The 22,418-nt window shown below is 37.0% G+C and overlaps 2 protein-coding genes across 8 annotated transcripts in view; both read left to right on the forward strand.

Moving 5' to 3' along the window:
* cers6 (ceramide synthase 6) overlaps window positions 1-22,418 on the forward strand; it is a 248,058-nt gene that overhangs the window by 94,320 nt on the left and 131,320 nt on the right. The window lies entirely within an intron of this gene.
* The window catches only part of b3galt1b (UDP-Gal:betaGlcNAc beta 1,3-galactosyltransferase, polypeptide 1b), a 112,280-nt gene that overhangs the window by 50,533 nt on the left and 39,329 nt on the right, over window positions 1-22,418 (forward strand). For 4 of the 6 annotated variants that reach the window (XM_083538073.1, XM_083538074.1, XM_083538072.1 and 1 more), the window contains exon 2: window positions 5,646-5,695. The exons of the other annotated variants lie outside the window; for them this stretch is intronic. The gene's annotated coding sequence lies outside the window, so the exon portion shown is untranslated. The remainder of the gene's footprint in view (window positions 1-5,645; window positions 5,696-22,418) is intronic. 6 annotated transcript variants of the gene reach the window in all.

The raw sequence follows: 22,418 nt of genomic DNA on the forward strand, positions 1-22,418 counted from the left end.
TGGGATGAGTTGCACAATAGCTGAACATCATAGGGCGCGTGATGTAGTGCAGGGTGAGAAGTGAGATGGTGTGTCTTCGGCTTTGCAGGTTAACATTTTTGTTTTAAATTTGATGCAGGCATCTTCCAGTAGCCAGTGGAGGGAGCGTAGCATTTAAATGGTGTGGGAGAAATTTGAAAGGTCAAAAACATGTCCTGCAGCTGCATTCTGGATCATTTGCAGAGGGTAAAAGTCTTTCAGAGGTAGACCTACCAGGAGCGTGTTGCAGTAGTTCATTCTTCAGATGACAAGTATTTAAAAGCACCCGAGTGATGCTGATGACGCTGGAACTGCCAAAAAATATTATAGTATGACGTTTGTTGGGAAAGAACTGAACGCCACATCACTCGAAGTATTTAACTCAAAATTGCTCACATAATTGCACTCTATGCAAACTGTATTTTTCCAGATAGGGCATCTTGTGGTGTTTATGAAGGACATTTATATCTTTTATATATGTTGCCAAGTGCTACTTATTTTTGATGATTCTATAATCTGCCTGAATGTATTCTGATCTTTAACTTGGCATGCAAAACAAACAAGCCAAATACAGCAGAGCAGCTGTGTTCTGCGTTTAAATGGCACAGAGCAATGTTATTTAAGTTAATCGGCTTCAGTGTAGTTTAGAGTAGATTAATGCAGCTAAGCCTATGGACTACATGGTTGATACATTTTTTAAATTCATTAAAGCAAATGCGTTCTATAAAAAATATTTTCACCTCGAACACTTAGTCACTGGCATTTTAATACTGACCTACACATAAAACCACTTTGGAGTTAAGAGTAGATACATGAAATAGTGATACAGCAGCATAGTGTTGTAGATAGTGCAAAATACCCTGCTAAAGAAAATCATGTCTCTAATTTTGAGTCTTTAGCTCAGTTCTATTCTGTATGGCGTATGTGAAATTATTTTTTTCTCCATGTGGTAGTATAATGCTATGGACATGCTTGATCTGCTATACAAAACTTGAGACCACCACAAACACTGTTGTATGTGTCTGTACTGGCTTTGTGCATGTTTACTGGGGAGATTAACATTGAGAACAGAGAGGTTGTTGTTGGTCCATGGCACTGAGCTGTGTGCTGGTTGGGAGCAACAGAATTAGTCATGGTGCAGTAATGGCATGATTGTAATATCCAGGGTTCTCACACTGGCAGGCGATAATTCCCTAATGCCACTTATATGTAGTCAGTCATAAGTGTGTAATTTTTTTTAATTGTGAGCATCACAATATGTATATTTTATAGGATTTAAAAAGTAAAACGATAGAACTAGTTCAGCTTGTTACTCATTTGTATGTTATACTTCAAACAGCAAGGAAGCAATTGAAGAAAAAGGATTTTAGCTATTTGACCATACTATGACCATGATCCTGTTGCAATCAATTCTAGAATTGATTATCTGCTTGGAATAATGTTAAATCCATGTAAATCTTAGAATCTTCCAGCACTCTGTTATGAAGATACAACACTAACGAGGATTTCAGGCAGACAGACAGCTGGATGGATGAATGTACCAGAGGCATAATTAGCTAATGAAATCTGAATTAATTAAAGATTTTAATTAAACTACTTAAGGCACATGGTTTGAAACGGGAGCTAATAAAAGAGACAGCGATACATACATTAATGAGGCGTTTTATTGTATGGTTCGAACAAGATACTTGGCATTACATTTATTTTACATTTTTACATCTTCATTTAATATTTGTATTTAGATGACAATTGTGAGTCACTTTGCATAAAATAAAATCAAGTAGCAACTCGGAGATTTAATAAGTTTAATAGAGACAGATTGGCAGGGTTTAGAATTAGACTCATAATCTTATGATCAGATCTTTAGTGTAAAGCCAAAGAGTTGCCTTTCCTAGTTTGATTAATTTGATTTCTCATCAGCAGCGGTTGTGTTTGTTTAGATTTTATTTGAACAGAAAACCTGTGGAGGAATGTTGGTGTTCCGGTCATGACAGATATTTCAAGTGGATTGAATCGCTTTCATCTCAGTTGGGAGCACCGCTCCCAGTCTCAGGCCTGTCACCCTGCCACTGCTACCACACTAAATATGATGAATCTGCCTCCTTAATTACCCTGCAGTTCCATGCCAGTAGTTCATCAGCTGTCTGCAGCAATTAATATCTCAGCAATAACTGTTCCTCTTGGCAAAGTAAAAAAAAAAAAAAAAAGAAGAATGAATATATCATGGTGGGAATAGTGGTATAATAACATTGTTTACTGTCATTCTCGCAGTAGCTGAGGAATGTTCGAAATTAAAAACTGAGAGGAATATAACTTTGGTTTTGCAAAAAAAAAAAAAAAAAAAAATTTTATCAAAAGGCCTTTTCAGCAGAGACTCACGGAACAGAGCACATTTATCATTACAGCAGACAGCTTATTTACATATGAGTGCACTGAACTGATAATCTAAATATTTCCCTGCTGAATGAGTGAGACACTATTACCCAGTGTAACCATCACACGCTTCGTGACAGTACAATCACAGAAGCATGTTATTCATATGATTTTATTTATTTATTTATTTTAATTCTTCGGGAGAGAAAGATAAGCAGCAACAATAAAGGTGAACTGACAGGTTCACTGTTTCTTTAGATTCGATTCTTTTTTGACCTTTCTGTGATCAATGGCTGCAGCATTTAAGCTTCTTAAACTCCTAGGAGCTTTTCCAGACTCCTCTAACGCACACCTTTTACTATTTATTTTACTGAAATTAATGGCAACTCTACACTCTCATCCAACTTTGTTGGGAACATGATCCACAGTAGGACCACTTTGCTGTCAGATCTGCCCTAGTATTTTGTTGTACAAGATATTGAAAATTATCTTTTCATGTCATCATGATCGCATCCTGTAATTGCAACAGATTTGTCAGCTGCCTGTCCATGCTGCAAATCTCCTGTTCTACCGCATCCCAGTGGTGTTTTATTGGATTTAGATCATTTGGCTGGGGATGCCATTAAAGTACACTCACTGTCACATTCATGAAGTAAGTTTGACATGACTTGTGTTTTGTGACATGGCACGTTATTATCCTGGAGCGATTAAATGAGAGTACATTGTGGTGATAAAATAATGCACATGGTCAGCAACAATACTGATTTAAATATCGTATAACTGACATTAAAAGGCCCAGTATGTGCTTAGAAATAATTCCCTATACTGTTGTACCACCTTGACCACTAGCCTGAACTGTTGGCACAAGTCAGGTTTAGTCTATGGATTCATGATGTTTGCACTAAATCATGTATGTTACAGCAGAAATCCTGGTTCAGTTCAGGCAAATTTTCTACAAATGTCAGTTGTCAAGTTTCAGTGAGTCTGTGCCCAATGTAGCCTCAGCATGGTTCCAATTCTCTGAGCCCAGTACAGTAATGTTCTGCTGTTGTAGCCCACCTCTCTCTGCAATGTATTCTAAGATGATAATCTTCTGACCACAGTTGCAATTAGTGGTTATTCGAGCCAGCAGAACTACTACTCATTATTTATTTTATTTTTTTATTTTTTTTAAATCATTCCTTGTAAGCTCTATATATTGTCATGTGTGAAAGTGCAGCAATTTCTGAAAATCTCAAACCAGCTCAGCTCTAATAGTCAAAGTCTCTGAAATCACATTTTCAGTGATGTTTTATATTAACACTAACCAAAGTGCGTAACCTGTAGCTGCATTACACTGTTGCCTCATGATTGGCTGAATAAGATAAATGCATGAATATGTAAGTGTAGAAAATGTTCCTAATTAGTAAAATGAAGTGGCTTTATTGTGATTTCAGCTGGTGCATTATACGGTTTCTTCATTGCTCCATGATTAAGGTGCTAAATAAAACAATTACACAATGCGGTGCTAAGGCTTTGCAATCCTACATAAAGTGCATGTATGCTTATTGTTTACAGTTAAGTTTGGTAAAGTTTCCACTCTGTGTAAAAAATCTGTTTAGGGGTATAGTAGGATGTGTAAGAGATTTAATGCTGAAGAAATATAGCAAGTTTTGATGTCTGTTAGCAGAAAGCAGAATAGATGTTCCGTTGCTCCGAAACTGCAGTGAGGTGGAAAAAAAGCTTAGAATTATTCAAATTAGTTATTTCTGTAGATGGCTTCCATTAAATCTAAACACACATTAAAATGTCGTCATAATTAAGAGCGTTGGGTTTAAAGACAGACGTGTGTGATTTACTGTTCAGATAAACAAAGCGATCGAGGTGGTGGTGATTGGATTTAAGTCAGTTTATTAATTTAATGATCTGTTAAATAGTTTAAGAGCATTCTTTCATGTTTGAGACAAACCTCAGGACTTTCTTCTCTAGAGCATAACAATGTGTTTTTGTATAAAGCGCATCATTACATGTTTAATTGTATGTTCAAAGGAGAACATCAGGGTACTAAATGTTTGTGTGTAAAAAGCTTTGTGTTTACAAGTCATTCATTTGTCTGAATCTCTTCTTCCCATTATGACAAATACTGTAAAATTTAATTAGAAATAATGTTTGTGCTTAAAGAATGTATCGCAGGCAGTATGCTGGTGTAATATTGATACTGTGAATAATACTTTTTAAATTTTTTTTAAAGCTTTGTCAAATGTCTGCTTTTATTCCATCTTTTCTTACTCGCTGTAAAATGGACTGACTGGACATTTCATTTTACCTACCAAAATTATATATACACACACACACACACACACACACACTCTAGTATATGCTATTTTATATATAATTTCTTTTAAATATAATTTAGAGAGTTGTTTTTTGTTTCGTTTTCTCTCCATAACCTGGATTATTGAAGGATTTGCACCAATCCATTGCAACCACAGATGTGCACCAATATATTTTACAGATGTGCCCTTAACACAAACTTTTAATGACCAAATGATTTTCTTTATTTGTATTTTTTTTGCGGGAATGTCTTGCTTAATATGTACTATGGAGTGTTTCTGCCTAATAATGCATATCAAATGTTATCTATGCATTATTACAAGCAGTGTGATTTTACTCACTGACGGTACACACAACTGCTTCCTGTAATAACTATTAGCTCCATCAAAGATCAGGTTGATGCCATTTGAAGATGAATGGAAAAAAAAAATGCTGGTTTCTACAAGCTGATTTGCATGATGCATTATTTACACATTTTTTTCCCCTTTGTAATTAACCTGCAGCACCCCACCAAGGTTCAAGCACTGCATCAGGACTGCACATGCAAATTAGCACCCTTCATTGGGATCTCTTTGTAAATCAGGTCTTCCAGCTGTCTGTGAGTGAAGTGTGAAGAGCTCTTTTTAGCAGCAAGATATTGTTGCTTTAAAATATAATGCCTCTGTTGTCTTGAGTACATCAATCTCCTGAGTGTGGCCTCATGGAGACGGGTCACAGTGGGCTCCTTTTTCCCCAAACACTGCAAGACTAATAATCAATTGCTCCTGTCGCACTCTGTGACAGACTCATAAAAATGCAGTTGTTTATCCTCCATCCATCTCTTTTTCCGTCATCCTTTTCCTGATTATCGAACCTGTTCTGTCAGTCGTCCTGTTCGTCCTCACATCTTTTTTTTTTACGGTTTTTGCTTGTTAATGACCCATGACCCTTTATTTCTGCAGATCAGCAGAGAACGTCAGACATGATGTGGCCAGTGCAGCTTGTGTACAAGGTACAATCTCATATCTTTCTTGATTCTAACAGTTGCTTTCGAGTCACTCATGACACTGCTGAATGATTACACTCCCAAAGGCAATCTAATTAACCTTTTAAATAATTACTTCTACTAAACACAAGCTATAACCTTTTGGAATAGTTTGACTTTGTTATTTTTAAAAACACATGCAGAGAAAAATTAGTGTTGATTTTTATGACTTACAATGAAGCTACATATCAGGCCTTCATGTTAATATAGTCCTTCTGTAACTGTCTGTATTTCCTGGTACATACATCAGCCGATCAGCAAATGGAATGTATGCTTTTTTTTTTTTAATGTAAGCTTCTAAATGAGGTCCATGAAATGACAAGTCTGACCATGATGTTCTTTCCTGTAAAGACATGCTACATAAACAGTGTCACCTTAGATATCAAGTCGAAGCTTTACCAAACAAATATCTTCTAGCACCGCTTTATTAAAGATTTATGAAGTCCTTAGAAATGTATTAAGAAGGCTACATGTAGATACAATTAAATTAAATAAAGACCTTGAATAGCTGTGTTCATTTTGAATGTTATTATTTGTGCCCCCACCACCGTTTAAATATTTTTGTAAAATTGGTTATTTTATTGAAGGTCCAACCTTTTATGGCTCAATATAATGAAGTTTTCAGGTAGAACTATATAATTTTAAGGTTGCTGTTTAACTGAGATGTTAAAATAACCAGTATTATATAATTATTATTTTTTTTTAAGTGGTGCTTTTTGGGTTAACCATATAAATTGTATTTTAAGTATCCAGAAATAATGCATGTCCCAGGCAGCTCAAAATTTGATTTTTAGCAACATTGCATCGGTAAAGTTTCAGAATGGCTTATGCATGCGTTGTAAGTGTTGCAACTTGAGCAACTTGGAGGCCTATTTGATTCCCTTCAGTAATAACTGCTTTCAGAAAATTGGATTTTTAATTGTTTTTTTTTTAACAGACATTCAGCATTATGTACATTATGCATTGCTTCAAGCTAAGAAGTTAAATCAAAAGATCAAGGCTGTTCAACATTTTATACATTCTTTTGTCCTGACAACCTGGATCTATAATTTATCACGGCTTCATAATTTTCCCCATAAACACCCGAAATTCCCCCTTTTCATTTGTGTGAACTTCATTTGATACACAATAGAAGCAACTCTGCTGTGTCTGTGGGTGTGTGTTTCCTGTAATAGTAATAATAGTAATAATAGTAATAATAATAATAATAATAATAATAATAATAATAATAATAATAGACACACAGTGCAATAAGAAAATGGAGGTTGACGCTAAATGGGGAGCTTTTTTTGAAATTCTGACCTCAACTAAGCTGCATTGCTTGACATGGATAGGATTGGACTAGGTTAGAAAGGGGTAAGAATCGAAATGCAGGTAACGTAAAAAAAAAAAAAAAAGCAATGACATGCACAAGCAGAACGTGAGCACATATTCATCAAAATGGAGTGCTTGTTTGGAGCTGGAGTTGGTGTGGGCAAATCAGATGCCATTTAGAATCTTGGTTTCTAGTACTGTAATCTTCCTTGTAATTGTTAAGTAATTTACTGAACTAACATAAAATATAACTTGATTGTAAAAGCAAAAAAATATTTTACTGGTGGCCTTTTATTTACTTAAGTCTTCATTTGTTTTTATATTCAAGTCAGCATTTTGCCTATAGTTATGTATCTCTCATCATTGTATTGCATGGGCCACACTTTCTGCAGTACATTTCCTCACCTTTTATAAAAAAAAATTGTTTTTTTAAATGATAGAAAGAGCTATTTTGGCACTGGTATTTAACAACAATCTAGCCTGCTGGTTCTGGTATGAATGTTTATGTATCTCCTCCTGGATGGAAGTAGGTTGAAGAATTTTGAGAGTTCCTGATGTTGCAGGTTGATGGTTGGTACAATGGTCATGTTGCGGGTATTCTTTGCTTGGTCATTTCTGGGTTGTTAATTAAGGTTTTGAGAAATTTGAAAGCTGCTATTTGGTCTTTTTGTTCCATTTGATATTTCGTTTAGGGTTGTGAAAGTTTAAGTGTGTATGTTAATACCGTCTGTATTAGGCAGTTGTAAAAAATGCTGCAAAGTAGGAATGCAAATGAATGTGTTAATTTGTTTCAGTTAACAAAAAACATAAATCAACAGAAGAGAAAATCAAATCAATATCTAGTGTGACCACCCTTTGCCTATAAAACAGCATCAATAACTTTAGGAACACTTGCACAGATCTCAGCAGGTGGGTTGTTCCAAACTTGAACAAACCGCATACCTGTGGATGTAGGCTGCCTCACATCATTCTCTCTGGGTAATCTCTGAAGGACACATGATCAGGGCTCTGTGGGGGCCCAAACTATTTCTACTTTACTGTAAATATAGTCCTTAATGACATTGGCTGCATGTTTAGAGTCACTGTCCTGCTACAAATAAAATGTGGGACGCCTCCTGGATGGTATTGCACGGTGGATAAAGGATATCTGCCTGTATTTCTTAGCATTAAGAACATTTAATCCTAACAAATTTTTCAACCTCATTTGCAGAAATGCAGCCCCAGACTTGCAGAAACCTCCACTATGCCGTACTCTTGCCTGCAGACACTAATTACTGTACCGCTCTTCAGCCCACTGGCAAAAAAGTAATTTTTTTTGCTAAAGCAAAATATTACTTTGTCTTATTAGTCCAGAGCACCTTTCATGTTTCCATGTAAGCGGCATGTTTTCTTTTCTTTTTTTTTTTTTTTGCTGCAATTCTTTAATGAAGACCACCTCTGGTCAGACCTCTCCAGACAGTTAATGGCTATACTTGGGTCCCACTGGTTTCTGCCAGTTATTTGCTGATGGCACTGCTGGACATTTTCAGTTCTTGAAGGGAAGTTAGCATTATATTTATTACATCTACTGCATTAAGTTTCCATGGCCAACATTTAAAAAAAAAAAGCTTGAACAGAACATCTTAACAGCAAATCTTTGCCTGGGATAGACTTGTTGATGCAGTATATTTACCTTGTGTTGCTGTGCTCAGTTGTGCCATGGTGTAGACCTGTGACATGGAACTGTCTCACATTACTAGCAGAGTTTGGCTTTTCCTCGGCCAGGTTAAATCGTCCTACACAGCTGTTTTTGTTTCCGTTATGACTGTGTTTTGACCTACATATTAAATTGATTAGCACCTGCTTGGTATAATTAGTTAATGATAATCATACACCTGACTCTGATACTATAAAATCCCTGACTTTGTCCACACACAGTTTTTGTTTGAAAATGCATATTTTTGTCTCCATTTTTGGCTTGCGTCTGAGTGTTCTCTCAACGAAAATGTATCTTTTTTTTTTTTTTAAAACAGTTTCTAAAATGTATACATTTGAAAACGTGTTGCAGTGTGGACTGTGAAAACGTAGGCTTTTAAAAACAATGACTAATTTTTTGTCATTGCTGCGACGTTTCAAAAAGCCGGCAAGTAAATAAACTTCAGGCAGAAATGATTCTGGTCGAAGCGTCTCGCATCCCTGTACTGAGCAAAAATCTTAAGCGTTTTCAGACTTATCAGTGTGGATGGGCAACTTTTGGGAAATGATTGAAAACGAAAGTGTGCCTTTTTTTTTTTTTTTTTTTTGTGTAGATGTAGTTTAATTCTTGCACACTTCATACACTTGCACCAAATGATCAATTATTTTCCATTTTGTTTATTGATTATAAATAATTAAAAACATTTATTTATTTTTATATAACCATGTGTCAGTAATGTATAGATTAAGGGTTATTGAGTAGCAAAGAATTGCACATGTTGAATGAAAAAATACGTTTTAATCTGTCAATAACTCTGATCAATTGGATGTTAATTAGACTGTAGCTGGCAATTAAAGAAAGGTACCTTAACACAGGCTGTGAGGAAAAAGAGCGAGGAGAATTTTAGTGACGTTTGTGACCCATTCTCAGCAAGCTATATTTATCACGAATCTGTAAGTTCTGGTCTGTGGTGCATGCATTAAACTGTAAAAGTCCAAGTCTATTAAAATGTAAAGCTGTTTCTAGCTTGTTGCTCTGACTTAAAGAAGAGAGCTGTAGATAGGGCTTAAGGTTCGTACTTTTGACAAGAGTTTTGTTCAGTTGGAAAACTGAAAAATAGCAGCAAAATATATTTTTCCCAAACTGTTCTGATCCCAGTAATTGGATGCAGCATTGGATTAACTAAAATGAATATTCTGGTACAGTGAATTGCGTTATTTTTGCCTAGGATAAACCACAGGTTCACTTAAACACTTCGGGGTTAAGTGCATTGCTCATGGGCACAATGCTATGTGCTGACATGCTCATGATGTATTAATTCACGCCATCGGCCCTGAGCGCTTTCCTCCTGTCTTTGGAAACCTGATTTGATTAGACTCCAAGTGGGGTCTGAAAAAAATAAACCTGATTTTGTGGAGTTGTGGCTCTTGAAGTGAGATTACATTTAACAAGCTTAGCTTGAAGCATTTTATATCTAGAGGCTGGACGGATGATGAATAATGCACCACAAACTAGATTTCTCTCAGCCCGCTTTCTACCAGGCCACAAGGCCTGCCAAGCCTACTTCATCCTGTTACACGCTTCAGCGTGCGGCAAATGAATTCATTGTTTCATTCATAAAGCCTTTGTCATTTTCTGCTATTAGCTATAGCTGCTGGGAAGAGCTTGGTGTCTGCATCTCAAACTGTGTAATATGCACTATACATATGTATATTATTGGGGGTCTTCAGAAGTAATGCTGTAGAAGAGGCAGTTAACAAAGAAAAATAATTGGCTAGTGTAGTTCATGTTCTTTAGCAGATCTTCTGTTGCATATGTTTAAGCTACATTATTTAGTTGAAAGCATCTAATTGGTTCAGGGACCATCTACAGAACTAGAAATTCCTATCAGATAGGTCAGATCAGATAGGGGGAGGGGCTCTTTTTTTCTTTATTCTGTTTACATGGTTCAATACTGACATGATCGGCCACTACAAAACCAAAACATAACCACTCTTTAAATGTATTATTCATATAAATGTGACTTGCAGTGCTCGCTAATGGCTCTGCCGCTTTAAGAGTTTTGCAGCTCTTCAGTGCAAACAGTGTCTGTTTTTAAACTTTGTTTTAGTCCTGATTAAGTACGTTGTCAGTGTATTAATAGTATGCTGCATCTCTGAGATCCCCTGGGACATCATGTAAAAGCATAGCAGCTGCACAGTATGATACCTTGTTATTTATTTATTTTTGATTTATGAAACAAAGCTGTTGGGTAGTAAACTATGCTTTAATAGTGTTTTACAAGTTTATTCCTATTGGCAGTGCTGTTTCCTAACACTTTTACCGAGGATATTTTGTACTTTGTATTATACTGTGCAGCCTCCTATAGTTTGAGTTGCTCTGAGCACAACTTTTAATGCCTGTCAAAGCATGACAGGAAATAGAAATATTATTTTTACATTAGATTGTAGAGCTGTCAAAATGAGAAGCGTGTGAGGGAAGGAAACTGATTGAATGTGCTATTTACATAAATGCAAGGTTTATATATATATATATATATATATATATATATATATATATATATATATATATATATATATATATATATAAAAAATAATTTTTTTATTTATTTATTTTTTTTAATTTTTTTTATAGAACTGTGCATCTTATCAGTAAGCCAATCATATGTCTCTCTAGTGACCTACTTGGGGTCCGTGTCAGATCAGTGCTATTACCGGGGTCACTGACTGTTGGGAAGTAATAAATTACCAACAAGATCTGTGCTGCCACAAATGAGACATTACCACGGGACAAATTTTCAGTAATACTCTCGGCCCTCTGCAGAGCTTTTAAGGCTATCAAGGGCAATTTTAAAAGCAAGTGTCTTGTTTTTAGTACTGTCTCGGGTTGCTTGTAATGTTCCTCTTCAGAAGGTTCAGCCAGGACTCCGGTGTCATCAGTGTATCAAAGCACGATGTACCAAAGATAAGGAACATCCTATTACACTAACAACATATTACCCAAATTGCTCATTACATCTCAGTATTACATTTAGGGGGAAATTGCTTCTGAATTGCTGTAGGCCAAATGATCATGGGTGTTCGCTTTCTTCCTGTGCAAATGTATCCCTGCTTATACAATGCTGCCAGATGAATTTCTAAAGGAGCTTGTGCCGTTTTGACATGACCCGGTGTAACAAATTCTGGTTTCTGCTTGTTTGGCAAATTGAACTTGCTGTGATAGTGAATTGTCAAAGGTCACTGCAATACAGCTTGCTCTTGTGGAGACTCTTTCACATAGCCTGCTGTGCACTTGTGTCAAACTGAGTAAAGGCAGCCTTTGGCACAATAATTGTAATGCTGTGAAATTTTTATTCATACTATTGACATCTGGTATCACCCCTATTTCAGGAGTATTGATATTATTGAATGTATGTTAGTGTGTCTTTATCTATTAAGCTGGCTTTATTTGATATCAGAGCCAATACCTTCTGATATTGCAACTCTCACCGTATCTCAGCAAGCTCCTGTTTTCATTTTGTGTGAAATTGATAGCCATGTGTTCTGTTGTCACATAGTATCATAACAGAACTTGCTAAAATGTGTCATTAGATCGGTTCGAAAATCTGCCAGTCTAGTCTACTAATTCTTTACTATACTGCGTTTACCTTTTTTTTTTTTGGCTTTTTTTAGAAAGAAATAGTAACTGTGAAAAGAATAATACAAAAATGTGCAATTAGACAGGTCACAAGTTATTGTTATTTAAGCAAAACCAATATATCATTTGTGTTACTTGAGTTAGGGTTAGAAATGTAATCAGTTGAAGCAATTGAAGACTTACCGTAAGTTGAACAAGTTGAGTTTATATCTGTAATTAATATTGCTTCTTTACACACCTAATAAAAACTTATGAATAACAAAATGTAATGAATGTTAAGCACACCAGCTTGATATAAATATTTTGGCTTCATTCATAATAGCATCTGAATTGGCGAGGAGCAGCAAAACAAACGGCACACTAAAGGTCATTAGTTCACTGAATTGATGTTTAGCAAAGTGTGTGTGTGTATTGTATATGTATGTCACGTTTTAAAGGAAGTTTCTCGCTTCTAATTTTTTTCTCTTGCTCTCAGGCTGAAATGAATGTGCTAATTAGTCGTGTTCTGTGTTTGCTTTTAAGGGATATGCACAAATGTTTAAAAAAAAATTTCCCACATAGACATGACCTTTTGATTTGTGAAAAGTGCTGTGTTAAATGCTTGCTTGGTCTGTGTTTATACAACAGCCATGATAAAGGCCTTATTGAACTGTCTAAATGTTGATGCAGATTTGTTTATATTCTCCTTGGCTGTAGTTTCTGTGCTTACAGGGGCATGATGTTTAACATTTATAATTCACAGTGGTCCACTGGACCCCAATCACTGTTTAGGATTCTGCCTTAACATAAGGATAAATATAGGAATTACGTTAATATTGATTAATACCACAATCTGGACTTGTTTCTTTTGGTAAAGAAAACGAATGACTTTAAAAATGCTGAGTGCTGGAGTGGGAGAGGATTTTTGGTGGAAGTAAGTGTCAGATCTTGGCCTGAAATAAAATAGCATCCTGTATGAGGTTTTGTTTTTGCTCTGTCTCCCCATTCCCCTCTGCATTCACCGAAGTGTGCTCACTTGAATTATAATTTACTGATCACAGTTCTTTGCCTCTTAATTGCGGTAAAGCAAAAAGCACAATGCACCACAAACAGATGAAATGAAAGTTTGCATCATTAATATTCTCTCTCGCGCTCTGTGTGTCTGTGTGTGTGTGTGTGTGTGTGTGTGTGTATTATATATAAATACCAAGTATCCAAGGGATACTTGCATTTCAGCAACCATTTTATTATATTGTCTAAATAATTGGCAACAGATGTAAGTAACCTGTTTTTGCATGGTTACACGACATACAGCTGTTAACTTAGGGTGTACTCTCATTTGTTGCCAGTTATTTTGACAATGTCTGTATGTTGAGTTATTTTTTTTTAAAGGACAGTACTGCTATACAAGCTATGAAATGACTAGAAATTAAAATTGGATATGTGTTCGAGTATTGTATTGTCCCTTGAGAAAATATACTAAAATGTGAGGGGTGTACTCACGTTTGTAAGATACTGTATTGTGTGTAATAAATGTGCTAAATGTGCTATTTAAATGGAAAAATAAGTTGTGTTTTTTTTTTTTTTTTTTGATGGCACCAAAAGCTTGGGACGAGGGCAACAAAAGGCTTGAAAAGTAAGAGTTAATAAAAAAAAACTGCTGGGGAAACATTCTGCAATTTATTAGGTTAATTTATAACAGGTCAGTAATGTTTTGGTTATTTTTTTATTTAGGTTTCTTAAGTTTGTTTTGGCAGCATTTCCTCTTCGGTGGCAAAAAATAGTCGAGCAACATATCTGCATGCCAGGATCATGCAACCAACCACCTGCACGCGCACGCGCACGCGCACGCACACACACACACACACACACACACACACACACACACACACACACACACACACACACACACAATAAATGTCAAGCTTTGATGTCTGTGCCAGTGGACTTTATGTTGGCTGGGGGCAGGATTTGGTTGGATCGCTTTATCCATCAATAAACTTGGGAACAGAAATACGCCCATCTATGCTTTTCTTACTGACTGCTTGTTTTCAACATGTACATTTTAGTTCAATCCCATGCTCCATTCTAAAATAGGAGTGGTTTGTCAGAACATCCAGGTACCCTGTTATGACATGATTCACTACAATGAAAATACCAGATCATGTGCATCATAGAATTGTGAGTTACACTGTGAAAAACAGCATTGTATTAATTATGTATGTAATTTAGTTGCACTCTTTGAACACCAGGAGTCCAATCCTGCTGAAAGTGGCTGCTGTCATTAGAAAATACTGTTTCCATGATTAGGTATACTTGGTCTGCAGCAGTGATCAGGTAGGCGGTACATGTCAGAGTAATATGCACATGAATACCAGGTCCTAAAGTTTCCTAGCTGAACATTGCCCAATACATCACACTGCCTCTGACAGCTTTTTCTTACCATACTGCATCACGTGATTTTCAGACCAGGCCATTGTTGAACCAGTTCTTAATCACTCGCGTCTGTTGTAGAAGCTTTCAGCTGTAAACTTAGGTCAGCATGGCCACCCTGACCAGTCTGCGGATGTGTGCAGCTGTAGGCAGCAGGCTTTGATGCACTGTGTCTTGACCTCTTTCCGCCATGGCTAAAACTAAAATTTTCAGTAATGTCTGTTGCAGTAGTTTCTCTGTGAGGCTGGACCTGATGGGATAACCCTAGCACCACACCAGAAATAACCCTTGGGTGGTGGACCACTGGTAGTTGTTCTTTGAATTGACCAATTTATCTGTCCTTCTTTGGACTGAGTGGTCTGGTTGACCACTTTTGGTAGGTACTTACTACTGCATACTGGGAACCCTCCACACGACCTACAGATTATTTTTTTTTTAGATGCTCTGACCCAGTTGTCTAGCTATTATAGTCCAGCCTTTGTCAAAGTGATTCAGACCTTTATACATGTGAACTATGCCAGTTTCCAACAAAACAACTTCAAGAACGGCCTGTTTACTTGCTGCCTAATAAAGTATATCCCACCCTGCTATAATGAGATAATCGATGTTCACTTCCACGGTCAGTGGGTTTAGAGTTATGGCTGATAGACGTGCACATGAGGAAGAGCCAGCATGCTGGTCAGATGAGCAGGTCCTTGCATAATACTCCTGTTTGCAACAACTTTTACACGTCACATATTGTACAGTATTGGTATAACCGCATTCTAATTGTTAATAAAGAGTTCATTAGTTATTAATTAGCATTAAAAGTCATGGAAATAAGGCATCTTGGCTGACTCCATTTCTTCAATAGATTTTATTAGATCAAACTGTTTAAATAGGACACTGTTTATTCAGTCAAATTTATTTCAAATTATATTATTTTTAAAGATATGGTGAACCTGAAGTAAATTTCATTTGTAATATTAAACACCACCAATATTAATACCCTCAGATATGAGGTCTATTTGCAGGGTCGCTGGAAGTAATTTTGAACAGGGGGTGCTATGAATTATTATTATTATTTTTATTTATTTATTTATTTTTTGACAAAAAAAAAGCTATGGGCCTATTTAGAATACGTTTGAAAAAATAACATAGGGCTGGACGATGGCACTTTTTTTTTTTTTTTTTTTTTTTTTTTTTTTTTAATAAATACCACCGCAGTGGTAGTGGACCAAATACCGGCGTTGTTGCAGTGGTTGGGGGGTTGTTTTGAAATAATGAAATTTAAAAAAAAATAATAATAAATAAAAAACCACACTAAAGCCTGTAAAGCATTGAAATAAATATCAGTAAATACTGGTAACTTACATAATATAATAAAGTTGCATCCATTAAAAAAAAAAAAAATAATAATAAGTTTTATATTTCCACACAAAGACGCGTTATAGCCTCCCGCTCTGCGCTTTGAGAGGGATGTGGAACACGAGCAGGAAAGAGACCACCGATCTCTTTTTCTTATATCTTCATGTTGTTGTAAAAGGTACGAAGAGCTAATTTTATCTTCCACAAGGGCAAGGCATTTAGGCTACGTTTGCGCGCCGCCAGAGAAAGCCAAACTAAAATCACCCGCGCGTGTGAAACGCGCTTTACAAATGAACTTGAAAAATCAATATAATTTAAAATAATAAAAATAATTAAATTAAAATCCAAAATACACTTAATAGCCTACGTGTCAAAATCATTTCCTTAAATATTCATAAGGAATTTATAAATTGTGCAAAATATTTTTAATAGGCCTACATTTTAAAAAAAATCTCTCTCGCCAATAGGGGGTGCTGCAGCACCCCCAGCACCCCCACTTCCTGCGGCCATGTCTATATGGATTGTAGGGCAATCAAGTGTCCGAACATGCTTTCTATTCCTCATCTCCACCATTATCTTGTGCCCTGAAGGCTAAACCTCATCTCTGTACCTCTGGCTATTTCACATTTGGTTTAAATGTATGCTTACAGATCAGCCAAGAACAATAAAAAACATGATTGATGTGACACGTGCTATTAATACCCTCAGAACTTGGGCATGTTGGATCTCTGGCTGGACAGATGCATGTCAGATGGCCATTCGTTAATGAATTCCTTTGGGGTCTTCATATTAATAAGAGATAAGAATTGAAGCTAAAAATCAAATATGCTTCTTTATTCACTTGAATATATCAAGAAGTGGTGCTTAAAAGAAAATAAGAACAAAAAAATCTTGTTTTGCTCAGTGAAGCTTTATGCACTTTAATGCTGTTTGTACACTGCTCCGGCTGGCACAATGTCAGAAGGGGCACGAGCGCACAGCAGCAGATGGCTGGAGAATATTATAGGTCCTTGCCGCAGGGCCAGTCTGCTCTTCTCCCGCTGCCTTTTCTCCTTGCCACATTCTCACTCTTTCTTTGTTTAGCATTCTCACAAATAGATCTTTGCAGACCAATGTGGCTATAGTGGTGAGGCTTTTATACCTTCTGATCTCGGACTCGGTTAAGGGCGCAAATGATCTACTGTTTTAGGCGAAGAAGAGTGTAATCACAGAGGGCATTCAGAGAGTGAGAAAGGGAGATAATCTCATCTCGGACACCTAGACATACCTACAAATCTTTAAAAGACCAGCATAATCAACTTTAGTAGTACAGATGTCAGAATAACTGATGCAGATGCAGTTGAATGTAGGCAGTAGTGCATTTAGAGCCCACATTGCTGTCTATTTACCTCTGTCTCATCAGTGCCACATCATTAAACTGAAATGTAGGAAGGAATAATACAGGAGAATGATTCGACAATACTCATATACCTACTGTATTTTGGGATTTGCTCACATGAAAAGAAACTGCCTAGTTGAAGAGAGAAATGTACATCAACAGATGCTTTAGGTTCTCTTTCGAAAGCATTTGAATATGGGGTTTTGGGGGTAGGAGAGATTGTATGAGTGGAATGAGGACATATTCTCTGTCAATGAAGCTAAAAGAATGGAATTTGACATACACTGAGTTTTTGTTTATTGTTATAAATGTACAGCTTGTGTATTTTAAATGATTTTGCCAACTCTACATTACTCACAAAATAATGCATTCGTAATGGATTAAATGATACGCTATGATACATACAACAGGGACAAAGTAGTCTAGTACTCTAAAACATTAAACTATAAAAGAAGCAGACTGAGTGAACCAGCTTTATTAGAGTTTGCTTCTTATCCCTAATATTGCATATTTGCTTTGTCCATGATCTTTAACTATAGAAATTCATCATCCAGAGGGGGCATCTCATAATTATGAACCATTTTGGCTCTTTCCATTCTTCAATTGGATAGCATGGTATATGCAATAATTAACCTACAGTACATTCCTGCTTTATGCCCAGTTTTTAGGCTCTGGATCATCAAAGATTCCTATCAGGAAAAAGCGTGTACTAAAAATGGTGGGTGCAAATCATGTATGTGGTTCACGAAAGTGTCGTAAAAGCATTAGCTATGTTTGTAACTGTTTGTATTTATGTTTGAAGTAGTTGATTTATACCAAGGATGTGTGAATCAGCTGGATGCCGTGTGCACGCATACAGAAATCTTCCAGCGACATCTCCTTAATGACAGATGACATTTTCCAGTTTGAAGACTGCCATTAAACAGCCATCTTTCATAGAAACATTATTACTTACTTCTGATTTACAGCTTTTAACCATCAGGGGCAATGTTATCCACCTGGATAATGTATGCTGACAATGTTATTAGCGACAGGGCTCACCTTAGGACGACCCTGAAAGCTGTTCAGAGATGACAGCTGCCCTAACAACATTGATATAATGCACAAATCATTCTCTATCATCCACTTTCCAACCTTTGTCATATGCCCTTAAGGCTGAACCTCATCTCAGTACAATAGGTCTTTTTTTTTCTTTTTTTATTATACCTGGCTCAAAAATATACTCTTGGATACGGGCTTTATCATTCATGAAAAAACGATAAAATAATGGACGTGGTGTGTATCATTCAAAACAGAAATTAGGCATGTTGGTCATTCTTTAGTGGCTCTCTGGCTGGACATGTGCAATCTGTTCAGAGCCTGTGCACAGATGTCAGATGGCCAACTGTTAATAAATTCATTTGGGATTTTCTGCATATTCTGATAAGGGTGTGAGGTTAAGTTTGTGCAATCTGTAGAACGTGCATGCTAATCAGGTAGCAGCAGCACAATATTAAACAGAATAAATGGAGTACTCTTCCCCATGGGTTCTTCTTTATATTGTTTTGGGGGGCATAAAATGATTAGTGAGGCCTGTCCTCAGCCAGGGTGCTTTGTCAATTTGTTGATTTAGCACTTGGAAAGAAGTCTACCTGTGTCTTGCCAAAATTTTCCCCAACACTTCTGGGTGCAGACACAACTCCTGCAGGTGGACCCACTTTAACATCTGCTGTACCAGCCCAAGATTGATAACTTGCTTCTGAAATATCCACAGCTGTTTTGTTTTTAGCTGTAGTCCAACCTTGAGGTGAAAATGGACTGAACAAGCAACAGAGTTCCACATGGAGCTAAATGGCCAGATCCTTGTGACGTTTTAAATAATACATTAATAAACAAGCCAATTTAGAAGTATAAGGAGTTTGTTGTCCTGATACAATAATGGGTTGTGTACATTGTACGTTGGTTTTATAGTAAAGTTGTACTGGGCGTGTACAAGATCATGACACGGGTGCATCTCTAGGGAAATGCTGTGCAGCTCAGTCACACTGGGATGTGGTTTTAGGGGTTGAGCTACCATCCATGACGAGATGTCTGCCAGGCACGCTGAGATACGAGTCGAAACATGAGGGGAGGAAAAGAGAAAAATGCGCCGAATATTATCAGCGAAGCGGTTGTATGAAAAAGCATGTGAGCATGTTACTTCAGCGAGGGAGGTTATAAAGTCGCAATAGAGAACGAAACAAGCTTGTACCCCAGGTGAGAGCATTGTGCAGATACCGATCGGCTCCATGTCTGATTATTTGATTGCATTTCAATATAATGAACAAAACAAGTGTCATGCTCTGCCACTATTTACTAATTATTTTGGATGATCTCCATGTAGTCTGGCATGTATGCATGTAATTTATTGCAAATACTTTAACCTGTCAATATGTGATTAAAGCTTTGACATACAGGTGCAAATGCTCAAGGTGATGTTTCACATGGCCCCTGGCAATTAATAGGGATTACAAAAAACACTCAAACTGCAAAACTCTTATTCTTACCTTAGTGACTAATTTCACCAGGAAAGTGTAGATTTTGTACCTTAGAAACTACTGCTGTAAGTGTTTTAGTTGTCCTTTGCTCATGCTCTCTTCTTGAGGATTAGTATCACTTTGTATTGTGGTGTTTTTTTTTTTCTTTTTTCTTTCCCCCCCCCGAACTCTTCTACAAATAATGTGATTCTTTATAATTCCACTACCGACTGTTACCCAAGTGCATGGGTTCTCTCTTAAACCTGGTTCCCCTCATGGTTTCTTCCTCATTTCAGCTCAGTTACTTTTTTCTTTGCCATATTTTGCCTTTCTTTTCCCTCTTGTCATCTCTAGCTTTCTCATTAGGGATGTGGATCTACATCTGGATTTCTGTAAAGCTTCTTTGTGACAAAAGCTATTGTTAAAATCCCTGTACGAATAAATTTGAATTGAATTGATAGTGTGGGGCTGCATACAGTCTGAATTGTATTGCAGTTCCACAAAAGGCTTAATCCTTCCATGGAGGGAACCCAAAATGAAACATGATTTATATAGTATTTTCCATTTGGGAATGATACTACAATCAATTTTATGATAGTCTTGCACACATGGTCATATTAAACCACCCCCTTAATTTCTGAATCGTCTTCAACATTCAGTGTGTGTGTGTGTGTGTGTGTGTGTGTGTGTGTGTGTGTGTGTGTGTGTGTGTGTGTGTGTGTGTGTGTGTGTGTGTGTATATATATATATATATATATATATATATATATATATATATATATATATATATATATATATATATATACACACACACATACAGTGAGGAAAATAAGTATTTGAACACCCTGCTATTTTGCAAGTTCTCCCACTTAGAAATCATGGAGGGGTCTGAAATTGTCATCGTAGGTGCATGTCCACTGTGAGAGACATAATCTAAAAAAAAAAAAATCCAGAAATCACAATGTATGATTTTTTTTTTTTTACTATTTATTTGTATGATACAGCTGCAAATAAGTATTTGAACACCTGAGAAAGTCAATGTTAATATTTGGTACAGTAGCCTTTGTTTGCAATTACAGAGGTCAAACGTTTCCTGTAGTTTTTCACCAGGTTTGCACACACTGCAGGAGGGATTTTGGCCCACTCCTCCACACAGATCTTCTCTAGATCAGTCAGGTTTCTGGCCTGTCGCTGAGAAACACGGAGTTTGAGCTCCCTCCAAAGATTCTCTATTGGGTTTAGGCCTGGAGACTGGCTAGGCCACACCAGAACCTTGATCTGCTTCTTACAGAGCCACTCCTTGGTTATCCTGGCTGTGTGCTTCGGGTCATTGTCATGTTGGAAGACCCAGCCTCGACCCATCTTCAATGCTCTAACTGAGGGAAGGAGGTTGTTCCCCAAAATCTCGCAATACATGGCCCCGGTCATCCTCTCCTTAATACAGTGCAGTCGGCCTGTCCCATGTGCAGAAAAACACCCCCAAAGCATGATGCTACCACCCCCATGCTTCACAGTAGGGATGGTGTTCTTGGGATGGTACTCATCAATCTTTTTCCTCCAAACACGTTTAGTGGAATTATGACCCAAAAGTTTTATTTTGGTCTCATCTGACCACATGACTTTCTCCCATGACTCCTCTGGATCATCCAAATGGTCATTGGCAAACTTAAGACGTGCCTGGACATGTGCTGGTTTAAGCAGGGGAACCTTCCGTGCCATGCATGATTTCAAACTATGATGTCTTAGTGTATTACCAACAGTAACCTTGGAAACGGTGGTCCCAGCTCTTTTCAGGTCATTGACCAGCTCCTCCCGTGTAGTTCTGGGCTGATTTCTCACCTTCCTTAGGATCATTGAGACCCCACGAGGTGAGATCTTGCATGGAGCCCCAGTCTGAGGGAGATTGACAGTCATGTTTAGCTTCTTCCATTTTCTAATGATTGCTCCAACAGTGGACTTTTTTTTACCAAGCTGCTTGGCAATTTCCCCGTAGCCCTTTCCAGCCTTGTGGAGGTGTACAATTTTGTCTCTGGTGTCTTTGGACAGTTTTTTGGTCTTGGCCATGTTAGTAGTTGGATTCTTACTGATTGTATGGGGTGGACAGGTGTCTTTATGCAGCTAACGACCTCAAACAGGTGCATCTAATTTAGGATAATAAATGTAGTGGAGGTCGACATTTTAAAGGCAGACTAACAGGTCTTTGAGGGTCAGAATTCTAGCTGATAGACAGGTGTTCAAATACTTATTTGCAGCTGTATCATACAAATAAATAGTTTAAAAATCATATATTGTGATTTCTGGATTTTTTTTTTTTTAGATTATGTCTCTCACAGTGGACATGCACCTACGATGACAATTTCAGACCCCTCCATGGTTTCTAAGTGGGAGAACTTGCAAAATAGCAGGGTGTTCAAATACTTATTTTTCTCACTG

This window comes from Silurus aristotelis (genome assembly GCF_946808225.1).
Source record: "Silurus aristotelis genome assembly, chromosome: 3".
Lineage (NCBI taxonomy): Eukaryota > Metazoa > Chordata > Actinopteri > Siluriformes > Siluridae > Silurus > Silurus aristotelis.